This window comes from Chenopodium album, chromosome 4, assembly GCF_948465745.1.
Source record: "Chenopodium album chromosome 4, dcCheAlbu1.1, whole genome shotgun sequence".
Taxonomy (NCBI): domain Eukaryota; kingdom Viridiplantae; phylum Streptophyta; class Magnoliopsida; order Caryophyllales; family Amaranthaceae; genus Chenopodium; species Chenopodium album.
Genome location: NC_137837.1, coordinates 35,597,356 through 35,615,002, shown reverse-complemented (window position 1 = coordinate 35,615,002; position 17,647 = coordinate 35,597,356).

Genomic DNA, 17,647 nt, shown 5'->3' with positions numbered 1-17,647 from the left:
ACACAACAGTTACTAGCTTTCATAATCGGTTAGTTCTTCGTCTTCGTCTTCTTCTTCTTCATTAAGTTGCTCCATTACCTCGGCATTCCTCTGAATTGACTCCCATATCTGATCAGTTATTTGGTTTCGTACAATATCCATAGCTGCTTTTCTGTTATCATCGTACATAGTATGATCTTCTGTTGGTCCCATGACTTCAACTTGGTACGTGAATGGAATCCCTAATTCATGTAAACGAACAAAATTGTGTAGAGTAAAAACAAGCAACGATTGACTACAGTAAAATATTGAAAAATACTTTTTATTTTTATATATATATTTAAAATATAATACACAAAAATTTAATAATTTAAAATACAGAGTTATTTTTAAAACACTTTTATATTTTTCACAATCCACTATATATATTATCATTAATTTTCATAAACATTTTCATATATTTTTATGCATTTTAATTTTTCAGTTCAGTTCAGTTTAGTTCAGTTCAGTTCAGCTCCAATCAGTTCAGTTCAGTTCAGCTCCAATCAGTTCAGTTCAGCTCAGTTCAGTTCAGTTCAGCTCAGTTCAGTAAATATGAACAGGCCCTAAGGTGTTGTCCAATTAGCACTGCGACTTCATTGAACTCTAGTATTGAATTGTTGAACTTCTTACACGATCATCTTCATCTCTCTATTAGGGTCGAGCAACAGAAAATCTTGCGTGGACCTGGTTCACAATAATATTATTGTGGACCTAAGGTTAATTCACATGTAACTGACATTATATTCAATATAGTGACCCTTATTTTCAACATAGTAACTTTATTTTTATCATAGTAACTTTTTTTAAAAAATTAAGTGATTTTTAATGTTATTATGAACTTAAAGTACGACATTATTTTAGGTTATATTTCAAGTCATCCCACACTTAAACCCCATTGTGATCATACACTTAAATATGATGGCGTCTAAGGGAAGGAAGCTAAAATAAAAGAGTCGCCAACAAGTTTTAGGAACTTGTAAACTGTTCACAGGGTGAAAGTTACACCCCTTAACGATCCATGAGATTAGGGGTGACAATCTAGTCCGGATCCGACCCTACTCCGCCCCGATCCGAGGTCAGAGTCGGATGTCGGAGTTGGAGTCGGATTTAACATCCGACTTCCCTGTCGGATCGGAGTCAGATTTAGCATAATCCGCTCCGAGTCCGACCCGTTGCCATCCCTACATGAGATCGTTAACTCCTATAGGTCTGGAACCATGACAGAAAGTTCGGGGATGAAGGTACAAATCCAACTTAAAAAAGATTGAACTTGCCCTAAAAATAGGCCTCTACTTTATGCTTCTCGTATTTATGTGCGATTTCTGACTAACCTGCAATCAATAGGTTTACCCTAATCCTGTTTAATCTTTGTTGGTTGAATATTAATGCATAAACAAAATATATTATTGGCGATCACTTTTTTTTTTTTTTTTTTTTTTACAAATATTGGCGATCACTTGAATTATAATCATATTAACCCTAAACAAGATTATTAATTATCTTATTAAGCGTAATTACAAGTACCAATTCCCTTTAAGCATGCATAAAAGGCGTGATCAAGCAATAACAATAATATAAACATCAAGCAACATAATAATCATAATCATCATAATAACAATTACAACAATTATAAAAATAATCATGTTAAAGCATAATATTAATAGCAAGATCCTAGGCATGATACTAACAAGATTAATAACAAACCCTAGCATGTCACTAAACATTAAAGATCAAAGTCCTAACATGACACTAACATGATATTAGGAAAGAAATAGGAAGCATCATAATAATCATACTTGACATTAGAAATTTTAATTATTACCCTAAACATGATACTAGGAGACAATAAAAACATTCTAACATAATACACTAGGAATCAAAATAACAATCTAAGCATGATTTCTATATCAAAAGATCAATAAAACTATTAAATCACTTACTTGGATACCTCTTACCTCTTTCTAATAACAAAATAAAGCGTTAGTAACTTCAAGGAAAAATAAATAATCAAAACAATTAAATTAAATAATTGAAATAGAGATTTGGGAATAAACCCTCAGAAATAGCAAACCTTTCACGTCTAGGGCGAAGGCAACTTCGAACTTGGCTAGGTGTGTCTAGAACTAATGTATGAGGAATTTTGTAAAAGGGAAAGTTTAGAAAAAGAATAGAGAGAGAAGGAAAGCTTCTAGCTTTTAGAGAGAGAAATAGAGAGATGATTGTTGTTAATGATTAAAAACGGGGAGATACGACCCCTACTTATAGAAAAAATAGCACGGAAACGATAGAAAAAAGTTCGAGTCCTATTCGGAATAAAAGACCTCTTGTCGCCAACGTCAGGAGCAGCGCCAGACGACAAGCTCGCCGCCATGCGACAAATCTGTCGTTTAGCGCTGGTGACAACTTTTTTGCTGATTTTATTTTTATCATATCTTTTGATCCAGAAGTCCAAATACGTCATATAATATGTCGTTGGAAATATCTTGAAGTTTACTTTCCAACCAAATTAGAATCAGATTAAAATATATTGTAGATAAAAAGATATGGCCGAAATAGTAGAAGGGTATCAGTTTTGGATAGAGTTTCGTATTCCATTCATATCTTTTTCGTTATACCTCGGAATTAGTATTATAATATATCATTGGAAAGATAATTTCGATATCTATCCAACCATATAAGATTTGGATAGAGATTATGAGGCACAAAAATAATATCTGACTGTCTTTGAACCTCTTTAAATTCGAATAAAATTAGGATTGTTTCAAAAAAAGGAAAGTTTTATTCAATTTCAAACTCTTTTCAAAAAGGATAATTAAGATCTTTTAGAAACTCATAGAAGCTTTTAATAAATCCTAATTAGTTTAGGAATAGGATTAAACCTTTGGACCCTCCACATGATCATTGGGCCGTAGGTAAAATCCGGTTTGAGCCCAGTTTAGTATTTTGGCCATAACTTCCTCATTATTCATCGGAATTGGGCTTATAATATATTGTTGGAAATGTTTTTTTAAGCCCCATCCAACTACACTATAATTGGACCCATATAATGGATCAAACTAAACTGGAATGCACAATTTTCATAAATAGGGTAGGTTTTCGAAAATAGAAAGAGAGATTTTTAATAAAAAAATACCTCATCACTAGACTTTTCACACTTTCGCTTTGTTCAATAATCAAATGACATGAAAGATATTCATCACTGGGTTTGGTTTTGGGGAGGTACAGTTGGGTGTCTACAATTATGTTAAATAGTGACCTAATTTTAACATAGTGATCTTTATTATTCATATTGACCATTATATTAAAAACTTCATTAAAAAATTAACCTTTTATAGCTTTTATAATGTCACACTAACTTTTATTTCAACATAATAACCTTTATTTTAATATAGTGACCTTTTTTTTAATAAAACAATCATATTGTCTCTAATGCCAATGGTCCACAATAAATTAGTGTGAACCAGGTCCATTTAAGAATTTATAATCGAGCAAAACTATCTAAAAATCTGAAAATCCGAATAACCGAACCGCATCTGATCTAAAATATATTTAGGATTGGATATCATATCCGAAAAAATCGAATATCGGAATTGATTTTTATAAAATTGGATATCCAACATCCAAAAAAAGTTGGATACCAAATCGGATATCGGATACAAATTGGATATTCGATCCAAAATCCGTAATATAACCCAGTTTTTACTTTTTTTTTCTAAGTTTTTTTAATCGTTTACAAAAGAACTAATAGGTTTAATTAAATAGCCTAAAGTGAGCAAAATCCTCCAACCTAAATTAACATATGTATCAGCCGCCACTCTCTTATGTTTCCCATCTTTTTCTTTCTCCTCTTTCCTCTCTCAATTGTAATCACTTTCTCTCTCCTCTCTCAACTGAGTCAATTTTGTTTCCTATCTCCTCATAATTTAAGTCACTGAAATGCAAAACCTCCAACCTTTCACCGATCATCAGCTCTTCCACTTTGTTATAATCTCACTGGAGCTTTCACAATCGTTATCGGCTTTTCGCAGCTTAACGCTTCGTTTTGATAACAAAGAGGGAAGGAAAGGATGGGGAGGGGAAAAAATGAATTGAAGAGAAGGGAAAAGAAAGAAAGGGGGAGGTGAGCTCCATTTTCCCTCCAAATTTCTCTTATTATAGAGGGATTATGCTTATTAAAGTGAGAGGGAAAATAGATCCCTCCCTTTCCTTCCTCCAATCTTATACCCAAACAAGAGAATTTATCTCCCTACTTTTCTCTTCTCTTCTTTTCATTTTATTTCTTTCCATTCAAACAAATTGTAAGAGTTTTTCATACTTCCACCGACATTGAGTTGTCGTCAAACGACTCCGTCGAGACTAAGGCCAAGCAAATTTCCCAGATGTAAAAATTTACTTTAATTTCACATGTCTTGTGCACTATCATAGATATTCTACTTTAATTTATTTAGTGATTGGAACTTTGTGTTAATTACTAATTTCCATGAATGTTTGTTGAACTTTTTTTATTTAATCATTTATTAAGTTGATTGGAATCATTAAGTTTCAAACTTATGATAGAATTTTAATTAATCTTCATATTGGAAGATAAAATTTTCAAGGATTCACAAGTTAAAGTTGGAATCTTTATTTGAATATTTATGTTCATAATTCCAACTCTCTTTTATTTTTTTCAAATCTCATAATTAATTTATGTTAGTTAAATTAACAGTGAGAATATCCCTTTTTCATTTTTGTTGCATCAAGTTGAAACAAATCTCATTAAAGAATAGTTCTTGGAATGAATTTGGTTTAGTGCACTTGAATTAATTAATTAAGTTGGACTTGTTATAATTTTAATTTTGCTCAATTTAGAATTAATTACATAAGTCACACAAAAAATCGGGAATTAATCCCGAGGCACTAGCACGCAATCTAAGGCAATAGCCACCCTCGGCTAACCGGGCTGCATAGCAGCCCGCATGTGGCTGCCAAGGGACGTGGCTATGTGTGGATGCGTCCAGTGCTCTGGTGCAAGGGTTGTGCGCGCAAGGCAGCAGCATGGCGCAGCAACAGTCGCATGCGTGTTGTGCGCGTCATGCATGATGCGTGTGCGACGTGTGTGTGCGCTGCTTGATGCGAGTAAGCGGGGTGTGCAAGGGTTGTGTGGGCTATGGCTGCTAGGCAGCACGAGCCCAGCACAACACCACTGTCGAGGCTTGGTGCCTAGCAAACCAAGCCTCTTTGCTTGGTGCTAGGCACACGAAATCGTAGGGCTATGTAATTTTTGCACTTTTTGCCAATTTTAATTAATTTAATTATGTTTTTTTTATTATTTTAAGGCTAGGCCTCGATTTTGAGCGGCACTTGCAAAATTTTATTTTGGAAAAATTTTGGGTTTACCGGCTTAATTAATTGGATTAATTAAGTTGAATGCGGAATTTAAAGGGAGCTTCAATTTTAATTGCGCTTAATCACATAATTGGTTAAACAACTTTGACTACTTTTAATTAGGCGTCTTAATCGGATTAACCACCTTATTAGTTACTAGTTTACGCGTGTTTATGCATTGTTACTTGTTTATCGTTGTAAAATGCATGGGCTTATTCACATATAGTGAATGGATGAATGGAATGTATTTTTCTCTCACAGGTTTTATAAAATGGCAACTGGTGGGCCCTGATTAGGATAGAAAATACGGACTGCGTTCTGTCATGTATTTTTGTAAATCTAAATACGGTATGTGAACCGCTGCGTATTTTTGTACCTTAATATTTATATTAATCCTAATTGTAGATACTAGTAGTTGCAATTTAAGACCCTTGAAGACTTAAAGACTCAAGGGGTCATGCTAGTTTCCAAAATGCATCATTTACTTATGTTTTTTTATATATATTTACGCGTATATTATATGAATGATAGGTTAGATATATGTCTAGGTTTTTGAATGTTGTGATGATTAATTAAGTTCACTTAAATCAACCAACATAGAAACCATGGGTCCCTAAAATATTGAGTAAAACTTGTCATTCCAAAACAACACTTACCGACGTAATGAGAGTAGTGATGGGCTACGCCAAAGCAAGGCATCTCTATTACTCCTGGGAAACATAAGGTATACCGGGTATGCATGTTGGTTTTGGTTATATTCAACGATATGAGTGATGGAGTCATAACATGTCGTGGCAAAGTGGATAAATTGTTGAGAGAGCATTAGACGCGACGATTTATCTAACCAAGAGTGGCTTGGAACCATTAGCAAAGAGTTGCTTGCCTTAGAATATTAAGTGTTAAGACAAGCTAAAGCATTCTTAACTACTCATTGGTTCTTTAGATCTTGGAATCGACTTGTTCTCACCAAATGGGGACAAAATTTAATGTGTGAATAAGATGTTTAAATGAGTTTGATATATATACATGAATTCAATCTTATTTAAATATTTTGAATGGTTTTTCATTTCAAATTCTTTCAATTGTAGAAATATGTCTACAAATAACTCAAATAATCAATTCTCGTTGTGCTTAATTCTCGACAAGGAGAAATTGAGTGGGCCAAATTTTCTTAGTTGGCAAAGAAATTTGCGTATAGTTCTCATGCAAGAGCAAAAGGAATACGTCCTTGATGAGGAAATTCCCAAGACTCCCAATGAAGAAGTGACTCAGGCTGCCCTAAACTGATGGAAAACTGCTAATCGAGATGTCAAATGTATCATGTTGGCCACTATGTCTCCCAACCTTCAGAAGACTTTCTTTGACACTACTAGAAAATAGCCCGATTCCGACGGAACCTTTCCGACGTATAAGGAAATCCGTCGAAAAGTACAAAATTTCTGACGTATTTTCAAATCTATAGGAAATTTACAACTATGTCGGAAAATGTACCATTTATGATGGAAAATCCGTCAAAAATGGTATATTTTTCGACAGATTAAAAATCCGTCGGAAATTTGCGACGGAATTTAAAGCCTTTCCAACGGATTTTAGTAAAATAATAAAAAAAAAAACCCTAATTAAAATGACGAGACTCCCCCCCCACCCCATTTCATTTCACCTCTCTCATCTGCCTCTCTTCTCTCCTCTCTTCTCCTCATCTTCTCTTCATCTCTCATCTCCTCCTCCCCCTTCTCTTCTCACGATCTTTAATTTATGGTGATGGGTTTAAAACAAATTAATAGTTTTTAAGGTGAAATTCGACTATGAAAATACTAGATCTAGTCTTTTCGTGGTTGAATTTGGCCTTATTAAACCAAGTTTGAGGTTAATTTCGAAGCAAATTCAATTTTTAAGTTATGTATGTGTTTTTTTTAATAATTTTTGGGTTTTATGGCGAAAAGGAGGAAGCCGTGGTGGGTGGGTACGAAATTGGTGGGATTCGGTGGTCGGCTAGGGTTTAAGGTGGCTCGGGATTTGTGTTTTTTTATGGTTTGTGTTTTGCGATTTTTTTTTTCGGGTTGTGGTAGATCTGGTTAGTGGGTCTGGTTGTGTGAGGTGGTGGCTATGCTGGGTTAGGGTTACGGGTAGGTGGCTGTGATGGGTTAGGGTTAGGTGGTGGCTGTGGGGGTTGGGTGGTGTGTGGTGGCTGTGGTGGGTTAGGTGGTGCGTGGTGGCTGTGCTGGGTTAGGTAATTCCCGTCGAAAGTTTCCGACCAAATTTACTATTCCGTCGGACATTTCAGATGGATTTATCCGGAGCCAGAAAATATGTAACGACGGAAAATTCCGTGGGAATAGTGTTTTCGACTGAATTTTTGTCGGAAAAGGTCAATTTTCCTACCATACTGTTTTCGACAACCACTACCCCTTTTCCGATGGATTTCAAGGTGTTTCCGACGGAATTTTTCCGTCGGAAATGGGCCTATTTCTAGTAGTGTGAGAAGGAGACGGCTTTTAAGATCGTTTCTGAGCTTTAAAATATGTTCCAAGAGCAGGCTCGAACTAAAAGGTTTGAAACACACAGGCAGATCCTTGAGAGTAAGCTCAAGAAATAAAGGAGAGTCGGTTAGCCCACATATACTCAAAATGATAGGATTATTTGAGAACATGGAAAGGCTTGATGCGGGGTATTCAACTGAGATGGCCAATGACATCATTCTCCATTAGCATCACAAAGACTATGATCAGTTCAAGATGAACTATTATATGTACACTATGGAGAAAACATTAACCGAGCTTCATGGTATGTTGAAGCAAGCCGAGCAAACGCTAAAGGATGAGGGGAAGCATGATATGCTCATGATAAAAAAAAAAAAGCATAAGCTGTTCAAACGCACGGGTTAGAAGAAGAAAGGCTTTAAGGGGAAGGGTAAGAATAAGACCTTTTCGCCTAAGCCAAAAGCTACCAAAGATAACAAGGAAAAGAAGGTAGCAAATTCTAAATATGATATCGAATGCTTCTATTGCAAGAAGAAGGGACATTGAAAGAGATATTGCCTCAAATTCAAGTAAGATAAGAAAAACGAAACAGTTGCTTCTTGATCAGGTATATTTGTTATAGACTTAAACTTCACTAGCTCAACATCATGGGTATTAGATACGGGATGTGGCTCACACCTTTGTTCCAATTCTCAGGGACTAAGGAACACTAGAAGGCTAGTGAAGGAAGAGGTTGAACTCTGGGTTGGCAATGGAGCTAGGATTGCGGCTGTATCCATAAGAACTCTCAGTTTGTCTTTGCCCTCCGGGATAGTTTTGAAACTCGAAAACTATTATTATGTTCCTAATATTACCAAAAACATCATTTCAATTTTGGCGTTGGACGCCTGTAGACACCCAAATGTGTCTCCCCAAAACCAAACCCAGTGATGAATACCTTTCATGTCATTGATTACCGAACAAAGCGAAAGTGTGAAAAGTCTAGTGATGAGAATGTTTTTATTAAAATATCTCTTCTTTCTTTTTTTGAAAATATTTCTTTTCTTACCCTATTTATGAAAAAAGTTCATTCTAGTTTAGTTTGGTCCATGATATGGGTCCAATAATAGTGTAATTGGATGTGGCTTGAAAAGACCTTTCCAACGATATATTATAAGGCCAATTCCGATGAATAATGAGGAGGTTTGGCCAAAATACTAAACTGGGCCGGTTTGGTTCTTATATGCGGCCCAATGATCTAGAGGAGAGCTTATTATGATTTATCATTCAGGATTGATTATAGTCTTCTGGAATCTTCTAGAAGGTTCTTTTAAATCCTAATGGGATTAGGACTGATAATTATGTTTTATGAGTTTTATTTGGAATAAAATAAGTGTTTTATATTAAATTACGTTTTTACCCTTCGTACGGATTTTATGACTTGATTTTATCAAGAAGTGAATTCCACGTTGAAAACGCATGGAAAACCTTATGCATCGCCAAAAGACAGGCAACGAAGCCTGTCGCAAGGCGACAGAAGAGTGTTTTATTCCTTTTCGAACTCTGATTCCTTTCTATCGATTCCGGAATATTTTCTTATAAATAGGGACCCTGGACCTCCGTTTTTCAATAACTAGAATTCTCTAATTCTTCTCTCTCTCTAAGCTAAAGCTTACTCTCTCTCTCTCTCTCTCTCTCTTTCTAGCCTAGCCTTTTACAAACACAATTCCTCATACATTAGCACTAGACGCACCTAGCCAAGTTCGAAGTTGCCTTCGCCCTAGACGTGAAAGGTTTGATATATCTGAGGGTTTGGTCCCAAATCACTATTTCAATTATTTTATTTAATTGTATTGTTTTATTATTTTCCTTGAAGTTACTAACGCGTGTATTTTTTTTATTAGAAAGAGATACGAATCCAAGTAAGTACTTTAATTGTTTAATTGATATTATGATATAGAAATCATGTTTAGGTTATTATTTTGATTCCTAGTATCATGTTAAGTAGTTTTATTGCTTCATAGTATCATGTTTAGGGTAATAAATAATTTTCTCATATCAATTATGATTTTTATGATGCTTCCTATTTTCTTTCCTAATATCATGTTAGTATCATGTTAGGGCTAAAGCTTTGGTTTTTGATGTTTAGTGACATGCTAGGGTTTGTTATTAATCTTGTTAGTATCATGCCTAGGATCTTGCTATTAATATTATGCTTTATTGTTAACATGATTATGATTGTTATTATGATTATAATTATAATTATAATTATTTTGATTATTATGTTGCTTAATACATATTTATTGTTATTGCTTGATCACACCTTTTATGCATGTTTAAAGGGAATTTATACTTGTAATCACGCTTAATAAGATAATTAACAATCTTATTTAGGGTTATTTGATTATAATTCAAGTGATCGCTAATAATAATTTTATTTGTGCATTAATATTCAACTAACATAGATTAAACAAGTTTAGGATTAACATAATGATTGCATGTTAGTTAGAAAGCGAACATGAATACGAGTAGAATAAAGAAGAGGCCTATTATTAGGGCATGATTTTTCTCTTTTAGATTGGATTTGTACCTTCATCCCTGAACTTCCAGTCTTGGTTCCAGACCTATTGGAGTTAACGATCTCCTGGATCGTTAAGGGGTGTAACCTTCACCCTGTGAACGGTTTACAAGTTCCTAAAACTTGTTGGCGACTCTTTTGCTCTAGCTTCTTTTCCTTTGAACACCACCATGCTTAAGTGTATGATCATAGTGGGGCTTAAGTTTGGGTAATGCTTGAAATATTCCCTACAATGCCAAAGGTTTTGAATTTCAAGTAAAGGACAATGAATGTTCGTTTTATCTCGATAATATTTTATATGGTATTGCACATTCTGAAAATGGTCTTTATGTGTTTTCATTAGACAAACAAGTTTATAATGTTAGTAACACCTCTAAGGAAGCTAAGACCATTGAGTCAAATAAGACATACTGTAGGGAATATTTCAAGCATTACCCCAAACTTGAACCCCACTGTGATCATACACTTAAGCATGGTGGCATCCAAAAGGAAAGAAGATAGAGCAAAAGAGTCGCCAACAAATTTTAGGAACTTGTAAACCGTTCACGAGGTGACGGTTACACCCCTTAACGATCCGGGAGATCGTCAACTCCAATAGGTCTGGAACCATGACTGGTAGTTCGGGGATGAAGGTACAAATCCAACCTAAAAGAGATTGAACCTGCCCTAATAATAGACCTCTATTTTATTTTGATCGTACTCATGTGCGCTTTCTGACTAACATGCAATATAATCAATAGGTTTAACCCTAAACCTGTTTAATCTATGTTGGCTAAATATTAATGCCACCAAATGGATCATATAGTCACACAACTCATACTTTTCAAGGATGCTCCCGCATCAAACCCTCTCTCTTGAAAAGGAATTGACCTCAATTCCTAGAGATGAAATAAAACTCAAACCAAAACTTGGATAATGACTTCATTATTGAAAGCAATAAATCCTACTTGGTTCACAAAACACATTCAACCGATACATCTACCCAGATCAAACACCAATATGACGAACTTGAGCAAAATGAGGAGTAAAATCAAGTGAACCATTGTGTAGAGCAAGAGGAGAACAATAATATCACCATTCACATTATTGATTCTTTTACCCAAGCACCCACAACAAGCGCAATACGATAACCATGGGGGTTGGCCAACACATGATGACCCAACAAGTAGTGTAGAATCACATTGAAAAACATCATTGAAGGAATAAACATCATTGAAGGAACACCCAACTCCAATGGTGGAAGCAACACAAGATGTATTAATCAACACACCATAGAAACAAAGAATTCCTTTCAAATTGTTGTCTTGCAATACTTTTACCAATATGAAAATATGGTAAACAAGAATCTAGCTCAAGATGTTCATAAGAATTCGAACTGATTGAACAACCACCATGCTCATTAAAAGAATCTTTCACAACATCCAACTTAAGCTCTTCTCTTGATTCATGCTCAACATAGTAATCATCACAACTCTCATTAACATGAATGTCAAAAACCTCACTAGAATAACATAAGGAAGGAGTAGGATTATATACCTCACTTAAGAGATTCGCATAAGTCAGAGATAAATAATCATCAACATGAGATGTGAACTCCATGTTTGCTTCATTCAAGATCATAATCGGTAATTCCTCTTTGCAATTTGTTGAATAAAAATCAAATACTACTTCTTCATCATAGATTGGTGGACCATAGTCTCTCTTATGATCAAGTGGAAAATGTGGGGTAGATACTTCTTCATCCATACTAGGAGCAACAATTTTGCACATAGCCTCTTCCATCATAATTGGCAAAGGCTTGTGTGTCTCACCCTTAGATGCAAAAGGAATTTTTAAAGAAGGTTTAGAATACTCACTAGCACTATTCACCTTACCTAGCTTCTCAAAGTTCAAAACCTTTTGCACTACATGATCAATACTTCCATGGGCATAAACATCATCTTTTTGCCTTAGCTTCCTCTCTAGATAACCAATGTTCCTAGCAATCTTATGTTTTCGGGCCTCTTCAATCCCACTCAAAATAGAAAGATTTTCAAACTCCCTTGTGTACTTCTCCACCAACATAGATCGTTGATTGAGAGCATTCAACTTAAGTGAAACATCATGCAAATAATGTCTAAGAACAAAAGCTCTACTAATGTGCTTCTTCAATTTATCCCAAGAGGTGATTTTTGTTTTTCCCTCAATCCTCCTACGATTCTTAAAATTCTCATACCACAAAGATGCATGTTTCTTAAGTTTAATGATGGCCAATTTACGACGTTTTTCATCATTATATCCTTTACTATAAAAAAATTTCTCCATAGTTCTAACCCAATCAAGATATTCATTAGGATCAAGATTACCTTCGAAGTCCGGAAGTTCCAAAATGGTGTCTCGGTCACGGTTGTCCTCATGGTGCCGTTGGTGGTGTTCCCTTCTTCGGTAAGGAGAGTGAGAATCATCTTCTTCACTAGGGCTTCTCCTCCTTCTATGGCTTCTTTTATTCTCCAAGATCTCAAGAAGTCTATCAAACTTCCTTTCTAGAGCATCCAATCTAGAGTGCTCATTGTAACCTTCATCATCTTCATAATAGTATCTATGACCCATGTTTCTAGATAGAAAGCTTGTATCTTTGAGAGAAAAATTTCAAATTTTTATGGGAAAAGATGAGATCTTTTGAGAGGGGGAAAGAGAAAATAAAAAAGGTAGGATCTTTCTAGGCTAATAACCTAGGCTCTTGATACGAAATGATATAAAATAACCAAGGAAAGACAAGTAAAAGGAAGGAGAAATCAAGTAACAACAAGTTCAAACCAACAAACTAAGATAAACCTATCTCAAATTCACAAAGATAGATGAAATAGGGGTCTTAATCAAAGCCAACACGTAAAGCTAGGATTAAGGTGTAACCACAAAAATTACAAGAGTTGCAATCACAAAGAAAGCAAGATAATCCCAAAGATTATGGTAGAGACAGAAAGTCTCTTGATTACAAAGTTCAACAAAAATTTCCTTCAAAATCGTCTTAAAAAACAGCTTAAATAGTTCGCACAAACTGACAGAAAAACGGCAAATGGTTCGGCCGAACCAAGGGTAGGTTCGGTCGAACTTGTGGGTAGGTTCGGTTGAACTTTTGGAGTTCGACCACTCCTGCAAAGATGCAAAAATAAGCTCTGAAACTGCCTGGAAGGTTCGAGCGAACCAGCTTTGGTTCGGGCGAACTCCCCTGCTCCTGGACAGCTCAACTTCAAACGTTCATAATTTCTTCGTTTCTTGCTCAAATTTGGCATGTAACCAGTCGTTGGAAAGCTCTTGAACTCTAATTTTACCTCCGACTTGAATCACTTAAAAATTTCTTGTAACAAAGGAGATATGGCTGAATGAAGTAGTTGCATCATCTATTGATAAGCTTCTTTCCTCTCATCCTCGTTCCCATTCTTTATCTTCAACCATCAATTGTAAAATCAAGACATAAGGATTATTTTTATTCACCTGAGTGATTTCATAACATAGAGAATTATCCAAAAGTAGATTAGAGCCATAAATGCCACCAAATGGATCATATAGTCACACAACTCGTACTTTTCAAGGATGCTCCCGCATCACAATTTATCAATGCTAATTGAATTAGGAATGAAAAGAACCTTCTAGAAGAATCTAGAAGCTAAAACCATTCATAATTTCATAAGGAATGATAAATCTATATTAGGCCCTCCTCTAGATCATTTGGCCGCATATAAGGCTCAAACCGAGCCCAGTTTAGTAATTTGGCCATAACTTCCTCAATATTCATCAGAATTGGGCTTATAATATATCGTTGGAAATCTCTTTTCAAGCCCCATCCAAATACACCATTATTGGACCCTTTCCATGGATAAACCCAACTGGATTGGCTGTTTTCTTAAAAAAGGTTTTCAAAAATAGAGAGAAAAGAAAAGAAATTAAAACTATCCGCAACACTAGACTTTCTACACTTTCACTTCATTCGATTATGATTCGACACGAAAGGTACTCATCACCGGGTTTGGTTTTGAGGAGACTCGTTCAAGTCCTGTTTAGGGTTAGGAGACTCGTGTCGACACCGAACCTGTTTAGGGTAAAAATACCCTAGACACGTGGTCCAATGAGAGGAAGCCACGTGTCGAGCTCAGGATGGCCCACGTGGCCTAACATCCTCTTGACACTTGGCGCCCTCAGATACACCTCTGAAATTGCGGCCTTCAAGGGCCCAAATCCCTAGAAGCGCCGTTTTACGACGCAACCCACTGAAAGTAGGTCAAGTGACCTAGATAGGGGCACGCTCTCCTAGGACCCTATAAATAGGGAGATATTTCCCCACTTGGTGGACACATTAAATCATTTATTACACCTGCATTCTCTCACATCAGAGAAAGACCTGAGCTTGGAATCCGAGCAGATACCCACTTAAATTTCCGTTCTCTTTATTCTCGTTCAGGTTACTAACTTGATCGTTGGAGGCGGAGCTCCACCCACCCGGAGTCTCCGTTATTTTGCAGGTACAGCTCATCCGGATCAAACTTCGTGACGCAACTCTCCCAAGGGACAAAAACACCCAAAACATTTGGCGCCGTCTGTGGGGATGGTACCTCGAAGATGGTTCAAGAGTCTGTACCACCCCCTAACCGTCTGGGCGATGGCTCAGAAGTCTTTACAGACCAGGAGGATGAGGATCCTCAGGTCGAAACCTTTACAGCCGATGATGGCTCGCTCAGAATCAAGAGCATCCGGCCCAGAGATATTCTGGAGCGGGGTGCCTCCCAGGCGGGTACAAGTCGACCCCTTGGGCAGCCGGAGGGGGAAACCCATACGGCCGCTAGATCAGCACCTGTCACCCGAGACGAACTAATGAGGTTCATGACGAGTTTCAAGGGTGAAATTAAAGAGCTGATCACCCAGAGCCGGGCTGGCCCAAGTAAAGGCCAGTCGGCCAAGAAGACTCCTCTAGAAAAGGGGAAGTCAGTCAAAGAGCGGCAGCTCACTCTTCATCCAAAGGAGAAGGCAGCCGGGACCATTGATTGGTCGAAAATTCTTCTCCCAAGGAAGAACACCAATAACACTTGCCGGACTCAGCAGATGGGGAGAAGTAAAAAATCAACTCTTGATGCCCGGGAGATTATCAACCGGAAGAGAAATCAGTAGTTGTCTGAATCGGCTTCTACGTCGAATTTTCCAGACAGCTTTAACAATACTTCTGCGGGGAACGCACCTTCCTTGCATGAGAGTCAGACAGGCGGTAATACCGTCCACTCTGGCCCTCAGATGATTGGGGCTGCACCATATGTACCTTCTCAGGTCTATGGTCAGTACCCACCTTACTATATGCAGGCGACTCTCTTCGGAGGTCAGGCGGCATATCACAATGTCCAGCCACTGGACTGGCAGCTTCGTCTGCTCTGCCTGGGTGAACAACCTTCTGCATTCACCCGGGAGATAGCTGAGGCGACCCAGCCGGCCAAGGTTAAGAATGTATTGGTTGGTACCTATGATGGTACCACCAATCCGGAAGACCACCTCATGGCTTACACCAACCTCATGTATCTGTAGGGGTTGGATGATGCTACTTGGTGTCGGTGTTTCCCGGCTACATTGAAGGGCATTGCCCAATAATGGTTTGGTAATCTTCCAGCCGGGTCCATCGATAGTTTTAGGAAGCTTGCCTTCCTATTTGCTTTCCAACTTCTCAATGAACATCCTTGCTAAGAAAACAAGCTTGGACTTGAGCACCATTAAGCAGGGGGAGAAAGAAGGGCTGCGCTCCTATGTCAGGCGGTTCAATCTGATTAGAATTCAGATTCAAGGACTGTTTGACGAGGTAGCTTTTACAGACTTTTTTAAAGGTCTGAGAGATGGGTCGACTTTTAAGTTCGACCTAGTCAGAAAAGGGGCCTTCACCTTACAGGCGGCTCTGAGGGAGGCGGAAAGCTACATTCAAGCTACTGACCTCTGCTCGCCTGGTAACCAGTCGGACTCCAAGAAGTTCGACAAGCAAAAAGACAGCTGGCCTGCCCAGCCGGCCAAAAAGAAAGAAGAGAGTAAAAAGAGAAAAGAAATCTGGGCGGTTAGTGATTTTGACCAGCCGTCCCAAAGTACGAGTTTAATAAGGACTGCAACTCCATCCTCATGGAGATTAAGGACCGGCTGTCCCTAGAGAAGCCGAATCCAATGAAAAGTTCCATTCAATTAAGGAACAAAAATAAATTTTTCCAATACCATGAGAAAGTCGGCCATGACACCAACGACTGCTTCAGCCTTCAACGGGCGTTGGACCGTCTAGCTGACAAGGGAATGCTGAAGTCCTACATTTCTAAGTCCCCAGCCGGGGCAAAGAAGAAGAATAAGGGTCAGTCCTCTAAGACTACCCCCCCAGCCTGCTAGTAGCTCGGATACCGACAAGGAGCCGGTCTACACAATAGCAGGCGGGTTCTCATGTGGTGGCCCTACTATCCGGGGCACCAAGAGCCATCTTTGAAAGATGGAAAAAGATGATGATGGGCAGGCGTCTGCAAGCTCCTCCTTCCCGGATGTTCTGATCACCGAGAAGGATAGGGGCAGTGTTCGCCGCCCACATGATGACCCGGTCGTCATTGAATGTAAGGTTTCCAACCAACTAGTTGGACGGATCCTTATTGACACCGGCAGCTCATCAGACATCATCAGTCTCCGGTGCTTGCAGAAGTTGAAATACAATGACAGCAGCTTGCATCCGGTTACCCACCCCTTAGTTGGCTTTGGGGGTGGAATGGTTTACCCAGTCGAGAGGGTCGATCTACCTATCCGGCTGGGTGAGAAAGGAAAAGAGCGACACCTAGTCGTCAAGTTTTTGGTCGTTGAGGAGTTGACCGCCTACAACATTATCTTGGGCCGGCCAACCCTCAACGAATCCAAGGCTGTAATCATCCCTTCCCTCATGCTCATCAAATATGAGAGGGATGACGACTCTGTTGGTTCCTTAAATGGGGATCAGAAGACGGCCCGGGAGTGCTATCTCTCAGCCGTCAAAGATACTGTGGCCCAAGACGGCCAAGAACCAATAGAACTTGACAATGTCAAGGATGCTGATTCAGTACCAGCCCCACCAGCAGCCGGGAAGAAAAGAAAGGCACCTATGCTGGTGGAGGTGAAGAAAGAGAAAAAATAGCAATCACTGACCGGTGAACGGTCAGATGAGCTCTGTCCCCAACCGGCTGGTGAACACATTGATATACCTCTGGACGACAGC